Here is a 21,312-nt window from a genome sequence, read left to right on the forward strand (position 1 = left end):
CTAGCTCAAATGGATCTATCAATCCATGTAAACCGAGACTACAACTCCTGAACTGCACAGGGCTGTTAAATGAAAATCCATTTCTCATCAATTAATGGGATCTACAGGAATTGAAAACGATGGTCGTTGTAGCCAGAAAGGGCTAACAAGAACAAGGGCCAGATATTTAAAAGAATTTTGTGTTCACAAAAGGTCTGATTTACAATATCAGACTGTTTGCGCCCTTAAATAATGCAGTTTGGTATACAACCACCCACATTGCAATACAGTAACACGTTACAAAAAATACATAATGAGCAGTGAACCCACTACATGTATTTTTGTACCGTAGCACGTTACTGAATCGTAATTTGTGTTTGACACAAAATTCTGAATCGGTATCTGTATGTGGTATGTTTAGGGCTTCCCTTCCAAATACTAATTTGAAAAGGGATCTAATAATGTTTTGCAAATGAAATTAGGTTGCAAAATATTGATCTCTTACCAACTACACAAATGTTACTGTAACCCCACCCCCTTTATAACTGTTGACAAAAACCTTTTTTTAGAGTATGCAGTGGTCCTATCTCTACTTTTTAAAACATCTTACTTAGACTCTTCTTTTTATTAAACAGATCCCTTTTTCCTTTAATGAAATGGGCAGTATTTAAAAAAATCATTGCTTTATTTAAACCCAACCATAGATAAGGTGATCTGCTGACCCCTAGCAGGCCACTATCGCAGTTATTAATTTTTTGGGGGGGAGTTTTATATAGCCCAAACTTGAGCCAAAGGTATCGGAACGTTTTACGTGAGCACGAATTGCTTACACAAGGACACCTTCCTTATTGTTAGGCATAGGGAGATTAAGTGATCTGCCCAGAATCACAGGATGTAGAGAGTCATTGCTGAGAGTAAAACCACTTTCTTCAGTTTTGAGATCGACCACCCGAGCCGTAAGGCTACATATTCTCTTCATGGAGAATGGCTAAGAATCGTAGTGGGCCACATTTTGTGACTTACCTTATTAGTATTGTTGAGGTAGATCGAATTGTGACCCACTATGACTTGGTATTTTGCAAACTGACCTATTAGTACATAGATCAGTTTGCAAAATACCACACTGGTTGCAAAAATATTGGTCACAAGGTGCAACCAGTATTTTGCGACCAGAGTTTCATACATCTGGACCAAGGTATTTAGTAAAAGTACTTTTTTGGTGTAATTCTTCTGCCATCACTTGTGCCTAGCGCAGTGCTTCCAAAATGTTTTAGAACTACAATCACTTTTTAGTAGGACCAAATTGCTGTGCCCCACCTAGCTTTAATGAACACGATGCAGGCAATTTTTTTTAATGGAGCTAATGTATGTTGTGTTAGCACATTGTCATTCATAGAGAGCACATTTCCATTGAAATCGTCACTAAATTTACACAGACATACAGTTTTAAACTATATTGCACACAAATAATAGTGTGTGGAAATCAGGTTTCAGTCAATATTTATTATTTTTGCAACACAGAGTAAAGGGTCTTGATTGGTTCTGAACCTATTAAAATCTTTGTTTTAGTAAGACTGCAGAATATATACCGTTTATTTACAGGTTTTGACATTTTGTTGTGTGCTACAAAAAAAAATGGCTTCCAACAGCTTTTCCTTTTTTCACATTTCATGTACCACAGCAGGATTGGCCCATAATTAACTTTACTTTTCTTTCTCCAACTACAAACATATAACAGTTTATAAACACCAGTTGTGTTAAAAAAACACAAACAGAAGACATATCTTGACTTTTGATGTGTGTTTGAAGTGCAGCAAACTGACAAGAAAATTACAGAATTTAAAGGAATTTTTGGTTAGACCTTGGACATACCACCGTAAATCAAAGGTTTGGGAAACATTGGTCTAGAGCTAAAGCTAAATGAATGTCTGTAAAATGTTCAAAGGTAGAAACAGATTATAGTCTATGCTGAAAAGATGTTTTTTCTCTCTTTGTATTGCGTGTATACTTTAAATTTTCAGTGCCTTGCTTTTTCGATTCCATAACACAGCAAATGACAGGACAGTCGCAGCCCACATTAAATACGATCAATTTTGCTGTGCTTTAACTAAAGAAATACAGATGCCCCTGCCCTGTGGTGTTCGTTTTATTTCTGGCGCCCGTGTCTTTGTTGGTTTTCAGATATACAAGGAGCTCTCCTGCTGATAAGCAAAAAGACCCTTTGTAAGGCGCGCTCTGGAGGGTCCCCTGCGCGGCAATAAATGACGATGTGCGCTGCCACCCAGTCACACACTCTAGAGGGAACAGTGGTTGTAACGATGTTTATTGTTTTAATCTTATGCATTTTGCTGTTGGTACTGGCTCGTGTACTGCATTATAGAACAACGTACAGAGCTTGTTAGTTGAAAATAAACCTTTTGAACTTACATAGACTCTGTGGTATTTGGTGTGGACTTACACGAGTGAGTGAGCGAAAGGGTGTGCATTGCTTCTGTGACTCTGAGAGGTCGAAAGTGTTATGTTCTGGGTTGTCTAATTATTGGGTATCTTCTGGGGTTTCAGGGAGCTAATGAGACACTATAGCTAGTCGATCAGGGGATTGTGGGTTCTGACTGAGGTATGAGGAAGGTCCAACCTCCCATCACCAACGTCCTATCTTGTGCACAGTTCTGTATGTTCTGAATCCCTACAACAGTAGTAGTATATACTATCCTTATCCTATCAAAAATAGTAAAATATCTGGTTGGGCATTTTGTTGGTGGGAATTGTTGAAAAACCTCTAGATTAAGAAGAATAGAAGAGGACAACCCAAAGGACTGGACTGAGTGGCTAGAGCTATTGGTGAATCTGAGTTTTATTTAAAACCTTTTAAATAAAGAGGGGCAGATTTACAAGCCCCTTGCACTGCTTTTACGCCGCAGTTGCGTCACTTTTGTGATGCAGCAGCGGCACAAAGGATGCACCATGGTGCGGGGTATTTGCAACGCGACGCATCTCCCAGATGCGTCATGTTGTAAAGCCCTGCGCCAGAAGAGGCGTACCATCGCAGGGGGAGGCGTTCCGGCGCAGGAACGCCTCCTAAAAGTGGCTGAGTGAAATCTACAAGATTTCACTCAGTCACTTTTGGGCCCATGCTGCGTCTAAACCCTGCACCTGCTTGAAGCAGGTGTAAGGATTGACGCAGCATTGTGCACATAGGGCCCCCCTGATCATTGCTGGAGCTGCATCGCGCTTGCGACGCAACTCCAGCGATGCGCCGCTTTTACGGCACAGATGCGTGATGCATCTGTGCCGTTTTTGCCCCATGGTGCGCAGCTTTATAAATGTGGCGCGTCAAGGGTGGCGGAGCTGCGGCGCACAATTGCTGGCGCATCCCTGCCGATATGCAGGGATGTGCCAGTAATTGTAAATCTGCCCCTGTGTGGCCAACTAGGCAAGCTTAGCTACAGACAGACTAATAGTAGTAGTACAGAGAGTCATAGCAAAGGCAGTTGGAGGCAGGGATAAGAAGAATTTAGAAACAGATAGTCTGGATCAAAGAAGATTTTGTAAAAAATAGAATTAGGAAACCAAAATAATAGTTCGGAAAAATAAGATGCAGTAAAAGTTAGGGAAATATAATTATTAATATTAACCACTGGAGGACTTACTGGGGCCAGCAGCAGAGCCCTCGATAGAGGAGCAGTCCTGGTGCTGGGAGGCATCTTGTTCTTGTTGTCCCGCTGACTGTGACCCCGTCTTCTTGCCCCTGGGTGCTGATCATGTAAGATATAATAATGAATGAGACAAACATTAATGATTGGTGTGAAACAATTAAAATATTTTAAAAAACGCCCAAAAAACATTTTAGGAAAAAACAATTGCAATAGAATTGACCCATCTAATCTAATTGACTAGTAGTATTGCGGGATTCACGAACCGTCTACTTATTATTTATGAACACTAATCCAGTGTTCCATTCTGATTCCAGAATACTAACTAAGCATAAGTACCACCTGACCACCTATTCCAGACGGGCCAATTGTTCACTAAGTCTGCATTTCCATTTATTTTAGCCCTCAAAAATGCATAGATGGAGGACACATGCATGCATTTTTACATACACCAAATTGTTGGTTGCCGCTGATGTTCTGCTAGTTATAAGCCTATTACCACTCACTAAACATACTACAAGAGATTCTACTAAGGACTGGGGTAGGCAGCACTCAGCAGCACGTGACGTGACAGAGGATGCATCACGCAGACCACTAAAAAATTACCAACTAATACTAATAAGTAACTAAACCTATCAATCCACCACTATCTCTTCTTAGTGGCAGGATAGAAAAGGAAGGACTAGAGCCTCCCTAGCATTAACTAACTTAAGTTCTCTAAAGTAAACTCTTACATAATCAGGCTAAGCGGGCGCAAAGTTGCAAACAAGTAACATTAGTAGCGCCGAGCAGCACATGTGTCATAACAATTTAATGTACTTTACCTGCAATGTAAGCACCAGCATTCTTGCTGTTCAGAAAAAAATATATTCATAATATATAACACAGAGCAGAAGGACACAAAGTTATAATATTAAATAGCTACTCACGAAGCCCCGGGACCTTCACTCCTGGCAGGTCCAGCAGGCCCTCCTCTCGGTCCAGGATATTGGGCCACAGAACCCCAGAGCAGTGAAACACTGCCAGGCGCACCTTTCACCACCGCTGCCGATGCTCCAGGAACCCGTACCCAGACCCAGACCTGTCGCTTGCTGTCAAAAAACAGGTGCGGCCACCTCCACCTCACTAAATTAGGCCCCTGCCTACACCCCGTGGGCGCCTCCCTTCCATAGGGAAATGAAAAGGGAGGAATTCAAAAAGTACATACAAAAAATGAAAAAAAAAAGAAAAAGTAGTAAAAAAGTGTCAAAAAAGTAAACAAAAGGTCAAAATATAGAATCAGGAAAATAGAGAGATGGATAAATACAAAAGATAAAAAAAGTGTACAGAAACAAAGGATTGCCAAGATAGAGGGAGGATAGAAAAGCAGGTCCAGAACCATAGCAATAGAGTGAAAAACAAGATGGCCGCGCCCATTGCGACTGCATGGGTAAGTTTGCGCGATATTTCCCACATGGGCATGCAAAAAGCATCGGGAACACGTAATATGCAGTCCTGAACAGGAAATACTCATTGCAAAGGGGCGGGAGAATGCAATACGCGACCCGGAACAAGAAATAAGCATCGCGAACGGGCGGGACAAGCGAAAAACAAGATGGCCGCGCCCATTAGCGACCGCATGGGCAAGTTGGAGAGAAATTTCCCCGCAAGCACCCAAAAATACATTGCAAAAGGCCGGGACAAGCAATTCTGCATTTTCTCCACCAAATTCTGTAGAATAAACACTGACAGCTTCTTGCACAAAAATCTCAGTGTATCAGTCGTTTTCTCCTTTCATGTAGAGACTCCCGAATGAGTATGACTGAAACACACCCTGGCTGGTGCAGTCCGATGTGAAGAACACTGGTGGGGCTTTCAGGCATGGTGCTTCAGTCTCACAGCATGTTTCTTTACCCTTTTAGTTCCTGTTACTGTCTTCAGTCTGTAAATCTTCTTTTAAATGTCAGCTTCTGTAACACCAGTATTAAGGCATGGGTCTGTCTTCAGATTGTCGCCAAAAATGTTGTAATCAAAGTCTTGTAGCCAAGGTGTATTTTACGATGATTTGTTCAGATTTAGTTGCAGTTTGGTACATCCATAGGGAACAGCCCCACCAGGAGCAGCCTCCCTGCTGCTCAGTGCATACTCCAACTGTCACACCCCACCTCACAGGTACCCAAACATTGCATTCATCATCACCACTCCAGCATTCCACACAGCACATTCACACTGGCTGAGCAGCTAGGGACAAAAATACAGGGGAGGTGCATAAATACATAAACAAGATATAGCACACTTGAATAAAGTGTCAACTTACACTTTCAAGGTGATCCTCACCTCTACACTTGAGCATAGTGTCAACTTACACTACCAAAGTGACTCTCACCTCTACATTTGAGGACAGTGTCAACTTACACCACCAAGGTAACTCTCACCTACCCTTTCCGACCTCTTTGCATGAAATTTCAAAACAATACATACCTCAAAGCAACAATGAGCCAACAGAACATTTCCCAGAATCTCTCCCATTTTTCTCCCCAAAGAAATTGATGAACTGCTGCGAAATTTTCAAGCTTGAATTCTAAAAGAATTCCTAAATACCAAACAATAAATATATGAGAAAGGTAGAGTTTTGGATATCTGACAAAGGCTCCTATCTAAAAAAGCATATTGAAAAAATAATAGTCAGCACACCCTTTTCAAGCACCATCATTTCCTGCTTCAACTGCCTACTGCACAATCTTTTTAGTCCGCAGATAGCCATATTCCAGAAAGCGCTGACTGAATAGTCTCTAAGTAGCCCAAGTTGTTATCCCTAATGGAGACCAAACTTGATGACTACTTCCAGCTCATAATAATTCTCCAAAATATTGCTCTGAGTTATTTTATACTAGCCTTGACTGTCAATGTAAAATAGAAAGAGGTGTGACAACCACTCACAGAACCTCGATTCATTGCAAAAGTTTGAAGTGTGAACAATTGTCCACCTTTGCATGTATGAAATGAAAACTGCAGAGACAAAACACACAATATTTAAAAGTGCATGCATATAGAAATAGACTCATGTTTTTTTATTAATTGATTAAATTCCTAGGGGCGTAGTTGCAAGCCCCTTGCGCTGCCGGTGCATCTCTTTTTGTGACGCACCGGTGGCGCATTTTGCTGTCTCATATTTACAAGGACACACAACACAGCCCTGCACAGCTTTTCGTGTCCTTGTAAATATGGCCCCTGTTCACACAGCACTTTATGTTAAAGGAGCATTCCATGAGTGTTGCTGTGGGTGTTCCCATGCATCACCCATGGATTCTGCCACATTCCCAAATTTACAACCTTTCGTACACCCGGGAATCCATCAGAAACCTACACCTCCTGAAAAATGTTTTCATTTCTTCTCATTTTTTTCCTCTTTCTGCTGCACTCATAGAAAGAGGAAAACACCTACTGTGATTGTTTTTGTGCAGGAAGTCATTTCCCAAGTTAGGCATAGAGGCAGATTCTATGAAATAGTTAAATAATTGCCTAGGGTATAATGCCCAAGTGTTGGGACAGAATTTTAAAGCAGGTACACTGATCTCATCTGTGGCCACATCTTTTGAGTTATTCCATTCCTTAATCACCTTAATGGTTTTTTGGTGATAGATTAGCCCAGCTTGTGACATTAGATGCAAGATGGGTGGCATCAAGAGCCAGCCTGTGCCCTGGGGTATACACCTCATGCTAATAGCTGTTACACAATACTATATTCTTTTTTCTGTGCTTTATTTATTACTAAAGATCATTTTAAAAAAGATAGGTGGTATCCATTAGGGAAAGTGATAAATTAGAAACAAGTACAGTTTTTCCATGTGTGCCCACCAATCCACTTCATTGAGTGATATAGGTGTTTTAGGTGATCTTTGACCAAATAGCAATAATTTCCGGGAATTTGCTCATATTTCTAGTAACACTAGAGCTCCTAAGAGACCGCCAAAGTTTTGCAATGTTAATTTATTTCTGTTGCCTTTTATTCATTTGGTAAAAGGTAGTGACATGTAAAGCCTGCTAGTAACAGTGGATAAGGACGTTGGAGACTTTGTTAATAACTTACAAATTTACACAAACTAGGGTATCAAAAGTTAAGATGTGGATATTCCCACCCATAGAATCTATTGCAAATTGAATTTGTTGCTTTGTTGAGTCGTCTAAAGCTTTAATCCAGAGATAGACTCTGTTTGCCTAAGTTCTTCTATAACGGTTGTCAGAGTTTCATTTTCACTAATTCACTTGCGGGCACATGCATCAACATTGGAGTTTGCGATTCCTTAATTGCGAAAAATAAGGAATCGCAATTAAGGAATAGCAAACTTCAATGCATCAAGAAATCGCTAAATAAATTGCGATTTCTTAATTTTCCTTAATTGCGATTCACAATTTGCGAATCGCAATTAAGGAATTTCTTCCCATTGATTCCTATGGGTCTAGAGGCCCATAGGAATGAATGGGAAGCCATTCTCCTTTTGCGATTCGCAATTAAGGAATCGCAAAATGAGAATGCTATTTCAAGGGTGCAGGGGAAAGGACCCCCCTGCACCCCTGAAATTTAACTTTAAGATAATTTTTCACACACACATGCCCCAAGGGCATGTGTGTGTGTTAAATCAAACTTTGAAAAATGCACTTTTGTGCATTTTTAAAAGTTTTCGCAAATTACCATGAAGTTGAACTTCATGGTAATTTAACTATCCCAATTTGCGAATTCGCAAGTTCAAAACTGTGATGCATTGCATTTAAGAAATCTGGAAATTGCGATTTCTTAAATGTAATCGCAATTTAAGAAATCGCAACATAATTGTGATTCCTTAAATTGCGAAAACATTTAAAAAACGTGATGCATCCCAAAAAAGGAAATTGCATTCGCAAACGGCCGAATGTTGCGATTCGCACCGTTTGCGAATGCAATTCCGGTTGATGCATGTGGGCATTGGTGATTGGAGCACTACAACCAACTGACAATGCTCACGCCAATAGTTCTAAAATGAGTCAAGCTCTGAAAGATCATCGGACCCATGTGATTTTAAGGATATTTTCATATTAAAATCCCCTACAATTAATAAAATTAATAAAAGGGCATACACACTCTCGACATTTAAAATAACGTCCTGTAACACGGACAATGATTTATTAACTTCTTGCATGCTCGTGACGGCGCCCGGCCGTCATGCTTCATAGTGGGCATGTGCTGACGACGGCCGTCCGAATCCCACCCACTTTTAAAATCACCTGCACAGTGCGAAAATTTGCTGCGCATGCAAGGGGTTAAATTTGCACCAAGGTGAAAAATAAACATTACAAATAAGAAATTCAGAAAAATTGCCCTGTGTATCTATAGCAACACAATAAATCAGCAATGCATACAATGGAGAAATCAGCACTGGTATTCTCTAACAGCTTATCTCTGATTTCAACAAGATGCACAAACCTACTTTAGCACCAACCTTTGAGGAGGGTGAAGCTGACACAGAGAAAACCTTAAAACGATTCAAATGAAAATCCCTATAGTACCCATGTTTTTCGCAAGCAGATCATATTAAAAGGGTCAAATGAAGATGAAGAGTTTGAGCAGAACGGCAAATTATTTCGATCTACAATATTACAGCTGTATAGAGACCAAGGCCCCCATTAGGATGGCGGGCGGACTTTGCTCGCACGCCATCCTCCCGGTACAAGGGGCCGCCCGCCATAAGGGCGGGGGTCCTGTGGGGGAAATTAGGATGCACCCGCCACAGTTGCATATTTTTACCATTGTGGCGCCCGTCGCAATGGTAAGAATACATGTTGTGCATTTCAAAGCACAACGTGACAGGCACTGCGCGGTGCCTGCCACGTTGTACTTTGAAATGCAGTGGGGCACCACAGGTCCCCCCCATGTGCACCCCCGCCACCCCCCCAGGAGTCCCTGGGGGCCCGCAACGGGGCCCCAGAGCAGACTCCGCATGCCTTTCCGTGGCGGCATTGCCGACACGGAAAGGCATTGGTAAAAGCCCATTGTAATATGGCTGGCGGTGTCTGATAGACACCGCCACAATATGAACCCTTTCCATCCGCCGCAGACCCCCAGCCATGCTAACATGGTGGGGGTAATTCCGGCATGGATGGCGGGCGAATCACCCCGCCAGGCCGGCTGTGGCTACCTCCGGCCTGGCGGGGGTGATCCGCCCGCCATCCTAATGGGCCCCTAAGAGTCTGGATTAACATTAGGTTGAGTTCAGCACTCTGGGAATCCAGGCTCATGCGCATCGTCTTCTTCCACCACACAATGTCGAACCAAGGGTTTCTCAAAAAGCACTCTAGTCCTATTTTGCTGACAAACTGTAAAATGCCCTGCCTGAGAATTGCTGCTCCTTACTTTTTGCTTTAACTAAAAAGGCCATAAATGGTCCATGTTCATACCTGCGGATGGAAAGATCACTCTGGCAGTGCTTGGCAAATGTGAGATTTCCACACAAAATATTACTTTGTATTTTGCACTGGTAGACGATGCAAGGAAAATATTGACTTCTGAATCAGGATAATTTTAGACTTTGTGGATTGGAAACTGCAGTTCAATAGCTACCGGGTGGCATCATGGCAAGTGTAACAATTTCAGTGATGCCACATGAAAAACTAAAACTGGCTGAGGCGTAACCGAAAGACAGGGGCTTTATATGAGTAGGAATACAATTTCTGGAGTGCCTTTATGAGGTTACTCAACTGATGGCTTCGTGCTTCTATGTGGCGCCGTTCGAGAGTAAGGACTTTGTTTGCTGGTGCCCTGATTGTCGAGAGACGCCGCCTCCCTGAACTTCTTTCTGACTGCATCACTGGGGAGCTCACTTTCATTCCACAGCTGGACTGCGAGGACCAGGTAGCCAAGCGCCAGGAACACCGGCCGCACCTGGGTCCTCTTCCCGTCATGCCCATCAGCCCCACATAGCGTCTCACGGCCCCCGCTTCGCGGGAGCCATTCGAGAGTAAGGACTTTGTTTGCTGGTGCCCTGATTGTCGAGAGACGCCGCCTCCCTGAACTTCTTTCTGACTACATCACTGGGGAGCTCACTTTCATTCCACAGTGGGACTGCGAGGACCAGGTAGCCAAGCGCCAGGAACACCGGCCGCAACTGGGTCCTCTTCCAGCCACGCCCACCAACATTTCCTATTTAGCCACACCTCCACACGCGCACGCGGGACGCGCGCGGGTGGGCGCCGGGCAAAGCTTGGGCCAAGGGCAGGCCCGTTTAAGCCCGTTCATGACCGACCAAGACCGGGCCGGGCCCCCCCCTTCGTCCCTTATATACCGTATGTCAAATTGTAACGACTATTAATTCTCTGGTGATTGTCGCAAAAGCAGTATAGGGAAATGTCAACTAGAGAAACCAGAAGTAAGACTGCATTAGGCGGTCCACAGTTAATAGGCACCTTGGATAATTTCATTATACATAACCAACTCATTGATTGACCAAGGAATTGTCCTGATGGAACGAAGGGTGTCACAAGAGCTTGCATTAGCTAAAACTTCATCTTTGGGACATATTGCGTCTGTACGTACGCCTGATAACACCAAAAGTAGACCTAATCCTTTGCAGATCCAAGCCGAGGTGCACAATACTCCTAGCGTTCAAACAGATCCCCAAGATTCGAACCTCTGTGTCTACCAGTCCTCGATTACCCCGGAACCTATTCCGGAAACTATTTCATTAGACGTGCAGGACGGGAATAGTAGTATGCTAACGAGAGGGAGACGGGAGGGTGCAGTCCCCAAACGTAAGCGCCTTAACACTAATATCTCAGGATCTAGAAAAGCTAAACTAGTAAAGGCAGCGCACACTAATGACACGGGCAGCAAAGAGGTGACGAGGGAAATCATTGGGCATAACACAGGGCAGGAAAAGGTATTGCCTGAAACATTAACTCTAAGAATTCCAGATGATACCATCCTAGATGATTCTATTGTTGATATTATGGCTGATAGAAGCATAGCTGATAGCACAGGTACAAGAGAAGAAATGGAGGACCCCCTAGTAGACACCTTGAGGAAGTTATTTGAAACCCTCCTTACTCCTTTGAAAGTAAGACTCCAAGATATAGAAAACCAGCTCCACGTACTGCAGAAGGACATAAGATCCCTGAATATCAACCAGCTGAAAAAGGCTACTCCAGTAGCTCCATCGGCTAGTAAACCTCAGGCATCGAGTAAATTCCCAGCAGTCCCAAAAGAAACAAATCCTAAGACCTCAAAGCCGAATCCTCCTCATACTAAAGTTAATAAAGCACTTGCCAAACCCCCTGTAATTAATGAACTTAATAGTCAAAAACTGGTTGGTCCCAAAACTCCCACTCTGATTTCTGATAAAGCCCCATTAGAGAGGGCCCAAAAACGTGGAAGCGTCAATCTACCTCCGGAAGCTTGCCCCTATGTGGCGATCTTGACAGGGGTTCCGGAATTGACTCCTTCACACATGGAAACATCTTGGGCATTGAAAAACAAGGTATCCCACTGGTTAAATATCAATTACCCTTTACCACCAAACACAACGAGTAACATCTTAATGGTACGGAGGGTTCCTTGGGTGGGATATAACAGAAAAAGATCAGAAGGAGATTGCGTGGTTGTAAATTTTAAAGACCCACGATCGGTGGATCATATTTGCTCGGGGGTTCCCAGGATTAATGGCAATGTGATCATGGCTAGACCTCTATCTTACTTCTACATTCGAGAGTAACAACCTGATAATGGGTGCATTTGGACTAGGGTCTCTAACCATGCAAGGGGAGGGATGGGACATGAGCACCATAGGCCTTTGAATACCAACAGTTGAGGCTTGATTGTTGACGATGGCTGGACGTTAATACAACAGAGAGCTGGGAGATTCAACCCTGGAAGTAACTGGAATGGTGGAGGTCAGTTAGGCCCCCAGTTTCTTCCACCTTCTATCCCTTGCCCAAACCGATATTGTGGATTGGAAGCTGTTGACTGACTCCCGGCGCAGGTAGAAGCCTCTCGGGCTTCTTCTGTTTTACTTGCCCCATTTAGAACTATTGATAATAGTCCCCTCGGGTTACTCGAACCTAATGATAGCCCACTGTCAACTTTGGCTACTATGACATCTGGGGTATTAAGGATAACGTTCAAGACTTATATTTCCCTTTGGACACGATGACATCTTTGGACCATGTTGTCCCGGAAGGAAATGGCAATTGCGGGCAAACTGAGCCTATAGTGTCTGCCAAGACATGCCATCTGATCCCAATTGAGGGTAGCGGCACAGGTCCTGACCAGAGGTCAGTCTCGACATACGTTGGTGGCCCCAACGGCAACCTTAACATAATTTCATGGAATGTGGCGGGCTTGCACAAAAAAGTATTACTTCCTGATTGGAACAATCTCATCGATAAATATGACCTGTGTATTTTTCAGGAAACTTGGTGTCTTGAACCAATGCACAAGTCTGGCTACTCCACCTTCCATGTCCCAGCTATTCCTTCTGGGCGGGGTCGCCTGTCGGGTGGTCTAATTATTTGGGTAAAGATTGCATTAAATTGTAGAATCACCCACCACAACAGTACATCAACGGACCTAATGAGGCTAACAATCAGGGATCCCGGGGCTACAGTGACTTTGGAGCTCTTTAATGTCTATGTTAGAGGTCTGCAAGGGGGGGCCAAATCTCCGATTATTTCTGCATTAGCTGACTCACTCCTAAGCTGTCCCAACGACGCTCTGCCCTTAGTTGCCGGCGATTTTAATTGCACTTTTTAACCGCTGGCGGTGGGCGGAGCTGGAGGTCTTCTCGATGAGGATGCGAGTTGGGGAATACCGCAACTGACAATCGCGCCAATTAAAAAATGGACACCGATTGTCATTCAAATGAATGCCCTGTTAATGGAGCATGCCCTGGTAGCTTCCAATGGGCACACCCCATCAGATTTTGCGGGAGCTTATACCTACAATAGGGTTACCTGTCCTAGTAGAATAGATTATATCTTGGTCGATAAAAGACTATGGAAATATGTGAGTGATGTGATTGTCACCCCATCTATCCACAGCGACCATAACCCATTTTCCCTCTGTATGCAGAACCAGCTGCTTTGTGGAAAGCCCCAGTCTGGGAATAGAACTAGGTTGGTGACTAAGGAAATCATCCCTTCAAATTGTAGAAGATATATCAAATGGCAAAAATTCATCCTCGACGAACACAAAACCAGCACCCTTGGGGCGATTGTTAGAGACCAGATTAAGAAGCTCTCTGCAAGTTGCATCAGCGATTCAGGTCTCGCCCAGGTGGATGTGATCTATGCCGAAACAATCGATAGGATGGCCGCCCTTTTCGTTGATACTCGGGCGCCCAGCCAACGCAAGAGCAGGAAACCTGCAGCTAAGTGGTATAATCATGATTGTAGGGGGGCAAAATCCAATTTGATATCCGCCATCAAAACCTGTGATGCTGCTTAGGTCCGCTTAGCCCGATCTCAGTATAGATGAGCATTATTGGTAGCAATGAGGGCCTGGGATGATTCCCATTGGGAGGAGCTGAAGTTGGTTAGCCAGGCTAAAAATGGAGAGTGGTTCTGGGCTCTGGTCAGAAGCACAAGTGGTGGCGACACAGAACCAATACCCAACCACATCACTGATGGGGAGTGGTTCGATCATTTTAGGAGTCTTTATGAAGGGGTAGGGGTATCAGATAGCAGTGAACCCCCTGGACAGGATACTTCACCTACGATAGCCACTCTGTCCCTTATTGATCCTGTAGGGCAAAAAGAGGTCGAGTTAGACATCAATAAAATTGTACAAGGAAAGGCACCGGGCTAGGATGATATCCCTGGCGACCTATTTCGCTCCAATATTGCACAATGGGCCAAGTTTTTATCCATTCTGATTAATGCCCTCCTCCAGGGGTCTCAGGTTCCGAGTTCTTGGAAAGGGGCCGAGGTGATCCTGATTTACAAGAAGGGACATAGGGGAGACCCTGCCAACTATCGTCCAATCAGCCTCATTGATGCTGGTCAGAAGGTGGTTGGCAGGGTTCTCCTGAAGAGGATCCTCTCATGGGCGGAGGAGAATAATATCATTTCTCAATTTCAGGCAGGCTTTAGGGCGTGCACAAGCACTGTCGACCAGGCATTTAGGCTGGTGTTACTATATTGGAAGATGGTAACTATTGGCAAGGGCGGTCTCTACCTGGCCTTTATTGATTTAAAGACGGCATTTGACCTGGTCCCTCGAGAACGCTTGTGGACGGTTTTGCGGGAGATGGGGCTCCCCGTGCCCATTTTGAATTTGCTAGCTCGTATGCATGACGGAAATTATGCTTGCATCCGGTGGAGCACCCAGGCGCAGAAAACGGACAAAATCCCGGTAAACAGAGGTGTTCGCCAGGGATGCCTCCTGGCGCCTACCCTCTTTTCATTGTTTGTAAACGGGGTTGTCTCATTTTTATCTGACATCGATGCTGACGCCCCTACCCTGGCCGGTGTTAAAGTGCCCGCCATGCTCTTTGCCGATGATACGCTACTGGTATCTAAAACACCTATGGGGCTCCAGAAGCTTCTGGATCGGTTTTGCATATTTTGTAACTCAAGGGGCTTGGTTATCAATACAACCAAAACCAAGCTCCTCTATTTTAATCCTAGCAAGAAAGCCAACTGTACGCTCACCCTTGACGATGTGCCCTTAGAGCGTGTCAAAATATTTGATTACCTAGGGATAAGGATATCTGATCAACTGAAATGGCACCCATATATTGAGAAAATGGCTCTGAATCACAAACGTGTCTTGGGAGTCATTGGGAGAGAACATAGAGCCTCAACATCCAGACCCATAGCACCAGCACTGGAGATTTATTCCGCTAAAGCCATAGGTAGTGCTTTGTATGGAGCGGAGCTCTGGGGCTTCAACAATGTTGATCTCCTTGTCACGGCTGAAAACAAGTTTTTCAGGGAGCTCGTCTCACTACCTATGGGCACTCCAAGCAAACCCCTCCAACATGATCTTGGACGCCGATCGATTAAAGACCTTATTACCTTGCGCCAGCTCCTCTACTGGGCTCGATTGTGGCGTACACCTGAGCTATCTAGCTACGCAAATGGCCTTAGAGAGGTGATGAATATGCAGGGGTCCCATAAAATTGTCTGGCTCACTAGGGTAAAGAAGTTTTTATTGGCAATTGGTTTTAATATTGAATGGGAGACAGGTGTATCGGTGTCTAAACTGGAGATTAAGAGAGCATATTGGCTATGGGTCGATGCCCAGGATTCTAGAGATACCAACTTGGGCAGGTTGACAGATGAGTTCCGTCTACAAAAGACAGTATATCGTCTTGAACCCTATCTGGATTTCATTAGGAAACCCAGAGATAGGGCCTTGTACATCCAGTTCAGACTGGGAACTCTCCCGGTTCGTGAACGCACTTGTAAGTGGAAACCCCCAAACAAACATCGGCCAATTGCCCGTTTTGCACCGATACACCTGAAACTATCCCACATTTCTTATTTGCATGTCGTGCCTATAATAACCCTAGGTCGAAATGGTTAAAACCTGTTTGCCGTCAGCTTAAGACTAACAATCATGCTTCCGCTCTTAGAATTTTGCGGACGGATCCCAACACCACCCTAGCTTGCAGGGTGGCTTAGTTGGGCATGAGTTATCAGATTGAAAGACCTTAGATAATTTTATATGGTGACTGCTTCTCTCTTTTTCTTTCTATGTCCAAAGCTGCAAATGGTTTAATGACTTTTTTATCGTTGTATCTTGACCTAAGTATTTATATAAATGTCTTTTACAAATGAACTGTATTTTATGCGTTATATGCTTTTTAAGATATTTCATATCGAAATAAAGCTTTGTACTATGTGGCACAGAACTCATCACTACTAAGTAAGACATTCATTTAGTGAAGCCTTACTTTTTACTTTGCAGTTATGTGATCAGAAAAATATCCATCTGAGGAGCCATACTCTGGGTTAGTTAGTGATGACTGGGCATACTCTGTGATGCCACTTTGGTGGAAGGAGTTACAACTGTTTGGTCCACAGACCTTGCTGTGTGGTCATGGGATGCTACAACCATGTTTCCCTGCCTCAACTATAGCTGCACTTGAGGCACACCAGGCGCAACATTCATACACAATTTGCGTACTCAGTTCACATCCCTTACATGATCCTTATCCTTAGACTTGAGTTAATTCACGGAAGGCCATTGGGATTAAATGGCAGTCATACTAGCACATTCACAGTCGTACTGGCATTTTGTGTTCTGCCATCCTTATAAATGAAAAACTCAGAAGCAGTGATATTTGCAAATTATACATGTGCATTTCAAAGTTTACACTAAACTGCAGCTTTGAGAATTGAGCGGCATAAGTCCCTTGCGCCGCTGGTCTGTCACTTTTCCACGTACCGGTAGCGCACTGTGGTGCTCCATATTTACAAGGCCATGTAAAGCCACCAAGTGTGGCTTTTGATGGCCTTGTCAGCATGGTCCCTTTTCACACAGCACTTTGCGTGAACGGGGCGTGCCATGGGTGTTGCTGCTGGTGTTCCCACGCAACACCCATGGCTTCTGCCACATTCCCGGATTTAGAAAGTTTCGTAAACCTGTGAATGCGTCAGAATCCTAGGCCTCCCAGGGGAAATGCTTTTATTTCTTCTTGTTTTTTCCTCTTTCTCTTCGTAGGAGGAGGAAAACACCTCCCGTGATGGTTTTTGTGCAGGAAGGTGTCCCTTCCTGCACAAAAACAATCCTCCCGCAATGCAGGCACCATTGCACACTGGTGACGTTTGCGCATGGTAGCCAATTGTGCACCATCGCAGGGGAGAGCCCAGGCATACGTCATATTGTTGTAAATGTGACGCATCCCTGTGCTTTGAAAGTAACAGAGCCAAATGGCTTGAAGCACTGCGCTGCTTTGGTTTCTTGTAAATACGACCCTGAACATTTTCAAATATTGTGCAAATATTTATTTGAACATGCACTCATTTATATCTGCACATGCTCAAGTGTTTTGAATCAACCCTAAGTTTTGCAAGTACAGGTGTGTTATTTTGGAAAAGCAAAGGTTTTGAAAAACTTGTTAGAGGATGGATTTGTAGACATGCCCCCATGCAGGCCCAGATGGGACAGACAATATTATCTTGGATGAAACAGAGTGAAGGGCTTGCTAGTCTGACCTAGCTACACCTAATACTCTTGAGCTGAAACCTAACTTCTATGCAACATTCAATAAAGAAGGATCTTTCCTACAAATCTCTCTTGATAATAAAAGCACAGGTCTGATAGTTTACTATAAGAAAACGTGATTTTGATAGTATTGCATTGTGTTTATATTTATATCGTTTTTTCCTAATCTTTGCATGGATCAAAACGTTTTCTCCGCTGCCAATTAAGTAGCCATACCGTAGGAGTCATTTATATAGTGACTAATGTACATGACAAAGACACAGAGCTTTCTAGTTTGAATCAAGTTCCTTGGCGCACTTCGGGTGAATTAGTGGAACGATGTTGTTGACTGAAGGTAGTCTGAATAAGGGTGAAAAACACCATACTGTTTGCAGTGCAATGGCCCTTGAATGGCTCTGCATTTGATGCAGCTGTCTTAGGGTATGTCTTTTCTGATTTTTAAGGCGAGAGTTTTGTGTTATGTGAGTCTCTACTTTGTGCAAAGTGAATATAGTAAAAATCATTTACCGCCCCAGGTGTATTCCCATTTGCATGGTGGAGAAGAAGCAGATCGTAACCATTTAGGAACAGAGGACATCAGTTATCCCAGTCATTTTTCTCCTGACAACTGCCTTCCCCAAAATTCTTGGCCAAAGAGGTTTAAGCAAAAGTGACACCATCCCACAGCAATTTTGATTGTATGCTCAGGTCGGCATAAACTGCCTCAGTCATGTTAAAGCAAAGTTTATTTTAGCTAATAGCCCTAAAAGCAGAATAGGAATCCATATTGCACTTAATAAAACATACGATAAAACGCAATCTAGAATTTTTTCCATTTTAACCGCAAACATTTTTCTTTTTTGAATTGTAGCTAAAACAAGTATTGGAAAAAAAACTATTGGCTACGGCAATGTTTTCTTGGGGTCAGATAGCCACCATGAATGTGAAAGCATCTGCAATGGACATCTTTGAACAGGTACTATAAAAAAATACGAATGGATTCAAATATGGATGCCATAGACAGGAAGCTAACCTGCTGACTCTCTAAGTCTAAGAGCCACGCGTAACCAACAACGGCAGAAGAGTTACTTGGCCCAAAGTACTCACAGGTGTGGATTTATATGCAAAGATTTACGAGTTATTTATACACTTTGGGGCAGATTTATGAGGCCCTTGCGCCACGTTTACGCCGCTGTTGCGTCACGCAAGGCGGCGTAAACGTGGCGCATCCCTACGAACGATTTACAACGTGACGCATCTAGGCAGATGCGTCACGTTGTAAAGCCCTGCGCCGCTTGTGGGCGTTCCGGCGCAGGGTGGGCGTTCCGGGGCAGGTGCGCCTCGCAAAAGTGGCTGAGTGAAATCTATAAGATTTCACTCAGTCACTTTCAGGCCAATGCTGCGTCAAAAGCCTGCGCCTGCTTGAAGCAGGCGTAGGTCTTGATGCAGCATTGGTCAGATAGGGCACCCTCGAGCCTTGCTGGAGCTGCGTCGCGCTTGCGACGCAACTCCAGCAATGCGCCGCCTTTACGGCACAGATGCGTCACGCATCTGTGCCGTTTTTGCCCCATGGTGCGCCGCATTGTAAATGCGGCGCACCATGGGTGGCGGAGCTGTGGCGCACTGTGGCGCACATTAACTGGCGCATCCCTGGGGATGCGCCAGTTAACATAAATCTGCCCCTTTCTGTCTGGTCTGAGTAGCAGTTAGGACTGTGCATACTCTCCAGGGCTAACCTCTTTACTAATAACACACAATGAATTTTATGGAGCATTGCGAACCATATTTATCAAAAAAGGTCCAGGCAGTAGGCCCGCTGGCACAACTAACAATAAATGGTTTTCTCCTGAATGTAAATTAGAAAAGGGGGCCTTGCAGTTAGCGGATAAGGAGGATAGTGAGCCTGGGGTAGCCATGGCCCGCAATAGATACCAAGCACCACTTGCGAAAGGAAAGCGGGACTTTCCAGACAAAAATTGGAAGGACCTGGTACTAGCTGGTAGTACAACAACCGTTCATTGTGGCATATCCTCACAAAAGGAAACACGGAAATCACAAACACTCTCAGCTACCATGTCCAGCCGGAGGTCTGGGTTGAGCACTTCTCTACACTATATTCGAGAAACGTGGAGATGAGCTGTATTCATAACTCTAGAGCTGACCAAAATACCTTTCCTGCTATGACTATGGCTAGCACAGCATTAGTCTCTAGCTTGGAGGATACATTCTCAGCCATAAATACACTTAAGACAGGTAAGGCTCCGTGTCCTGATCAGATACCGGGAGATTTATAAAAATCGGGATCCATGATATGGGCTCCGTCTATAAATCTCTTGACAAACAGCTTATTGCAGGTGGGGCTATCCTGTCCATCTGGAGGGGAGCTGAGATAATCACTAAATACAAAAAGGGAGATGCCTCCGTTCCCTCCAATTACAGACCCATCATCCGGATAGATAACCTACAAAAGATCTTCACACGACAAGTCCTGGACAAACTCCAATCATGGAGAGAAGAGAAGGCGATAATGTCACCTTACCAAGCAGGTTTCGCCCTAAAACTAGTAGATTTGACCAGGCTTTCAGATTTATTCTGTTAACATGGAAATACATTTTACTGAGAAAGCTGAAACTTTACGTAGCATTTGTGGACCTAAGAGCTGCATTTGATTTAGTACTGTGAGAAAAGCTATGGAGAATAACACTTGATCTAGGGACCCTGATAGATTTAGCGATCCTGTCAGCTAGACTCCATGAAGATACAAATGCCCAGGTTAGATAGGGAATAAATGGTGAACTAACTGGTGAGATACCAATACAACGTGCAGTACGATAGGGGTGCGTCCTCGCTCCCATGCTTTTTCTCTGTTCATCAATGATGTGGCTACTCGACTATTGGATTGCAGAAACGATTCGCCGGTTATGAATGACAAAAAAGTCCCTATCCTGCTTTTTTGCAGATGATTCTTTACTTATTTCCACTATGCCAATGGGCCTGCAAATGTTAGTGGGCAAGTTTTTAGATTTTTGCAAGGACAGGAGTTTGGAGCTCAACGTCGCAAAACCAAATTTATAGTGTTTGCGAAAGCAAAAGGGAAATCACGTGAGGTTAAGGTTGCATGTGTACCACTTGAGAAGGTGGAAAACCTTGACTACCAATGGATAATACTAAGTGACACACCCGGTTGGGAAAAACAACTAAACAACTGTCATCTTATCATCTGCCACAGGTCCAAATCAATATTAAAATACCATCTCATGGGAGGGGGGGAGGGGGCATCGGGGTGAAGGGGGTTGGGGAAAAAAGCTACAATTGTTCCTCATCTTTTGTTTGGTTGTTGACATTTTTTTTAACATCTTACGGGCAAGGTCTACAATTCTGACATTAGCTAAGGGCTGCAAGTTTCTTTTGTATAGGTATAGGTATAGTGGATGGTGTATCACATATGAGTAATCTCAGGATCCTCTCCTGGAATGTTAATGGCCTGCGCACCAGACCAAGGGCAAATAGGATCTTACAATACTT

This window comes from Lissotriton helveticus, chromosome 4_1, assembly GCF_964261635.1.
Source record: "Lissotriton helveticus chromosome 4_1, aLisHel1.1, whole genome shotgun sequence".
NCBI lineage: Eukaryota > Metazoa > Chordata > Amphibia > Caudata > Salamandridae > Lissotriton > Lissotriton helveticus.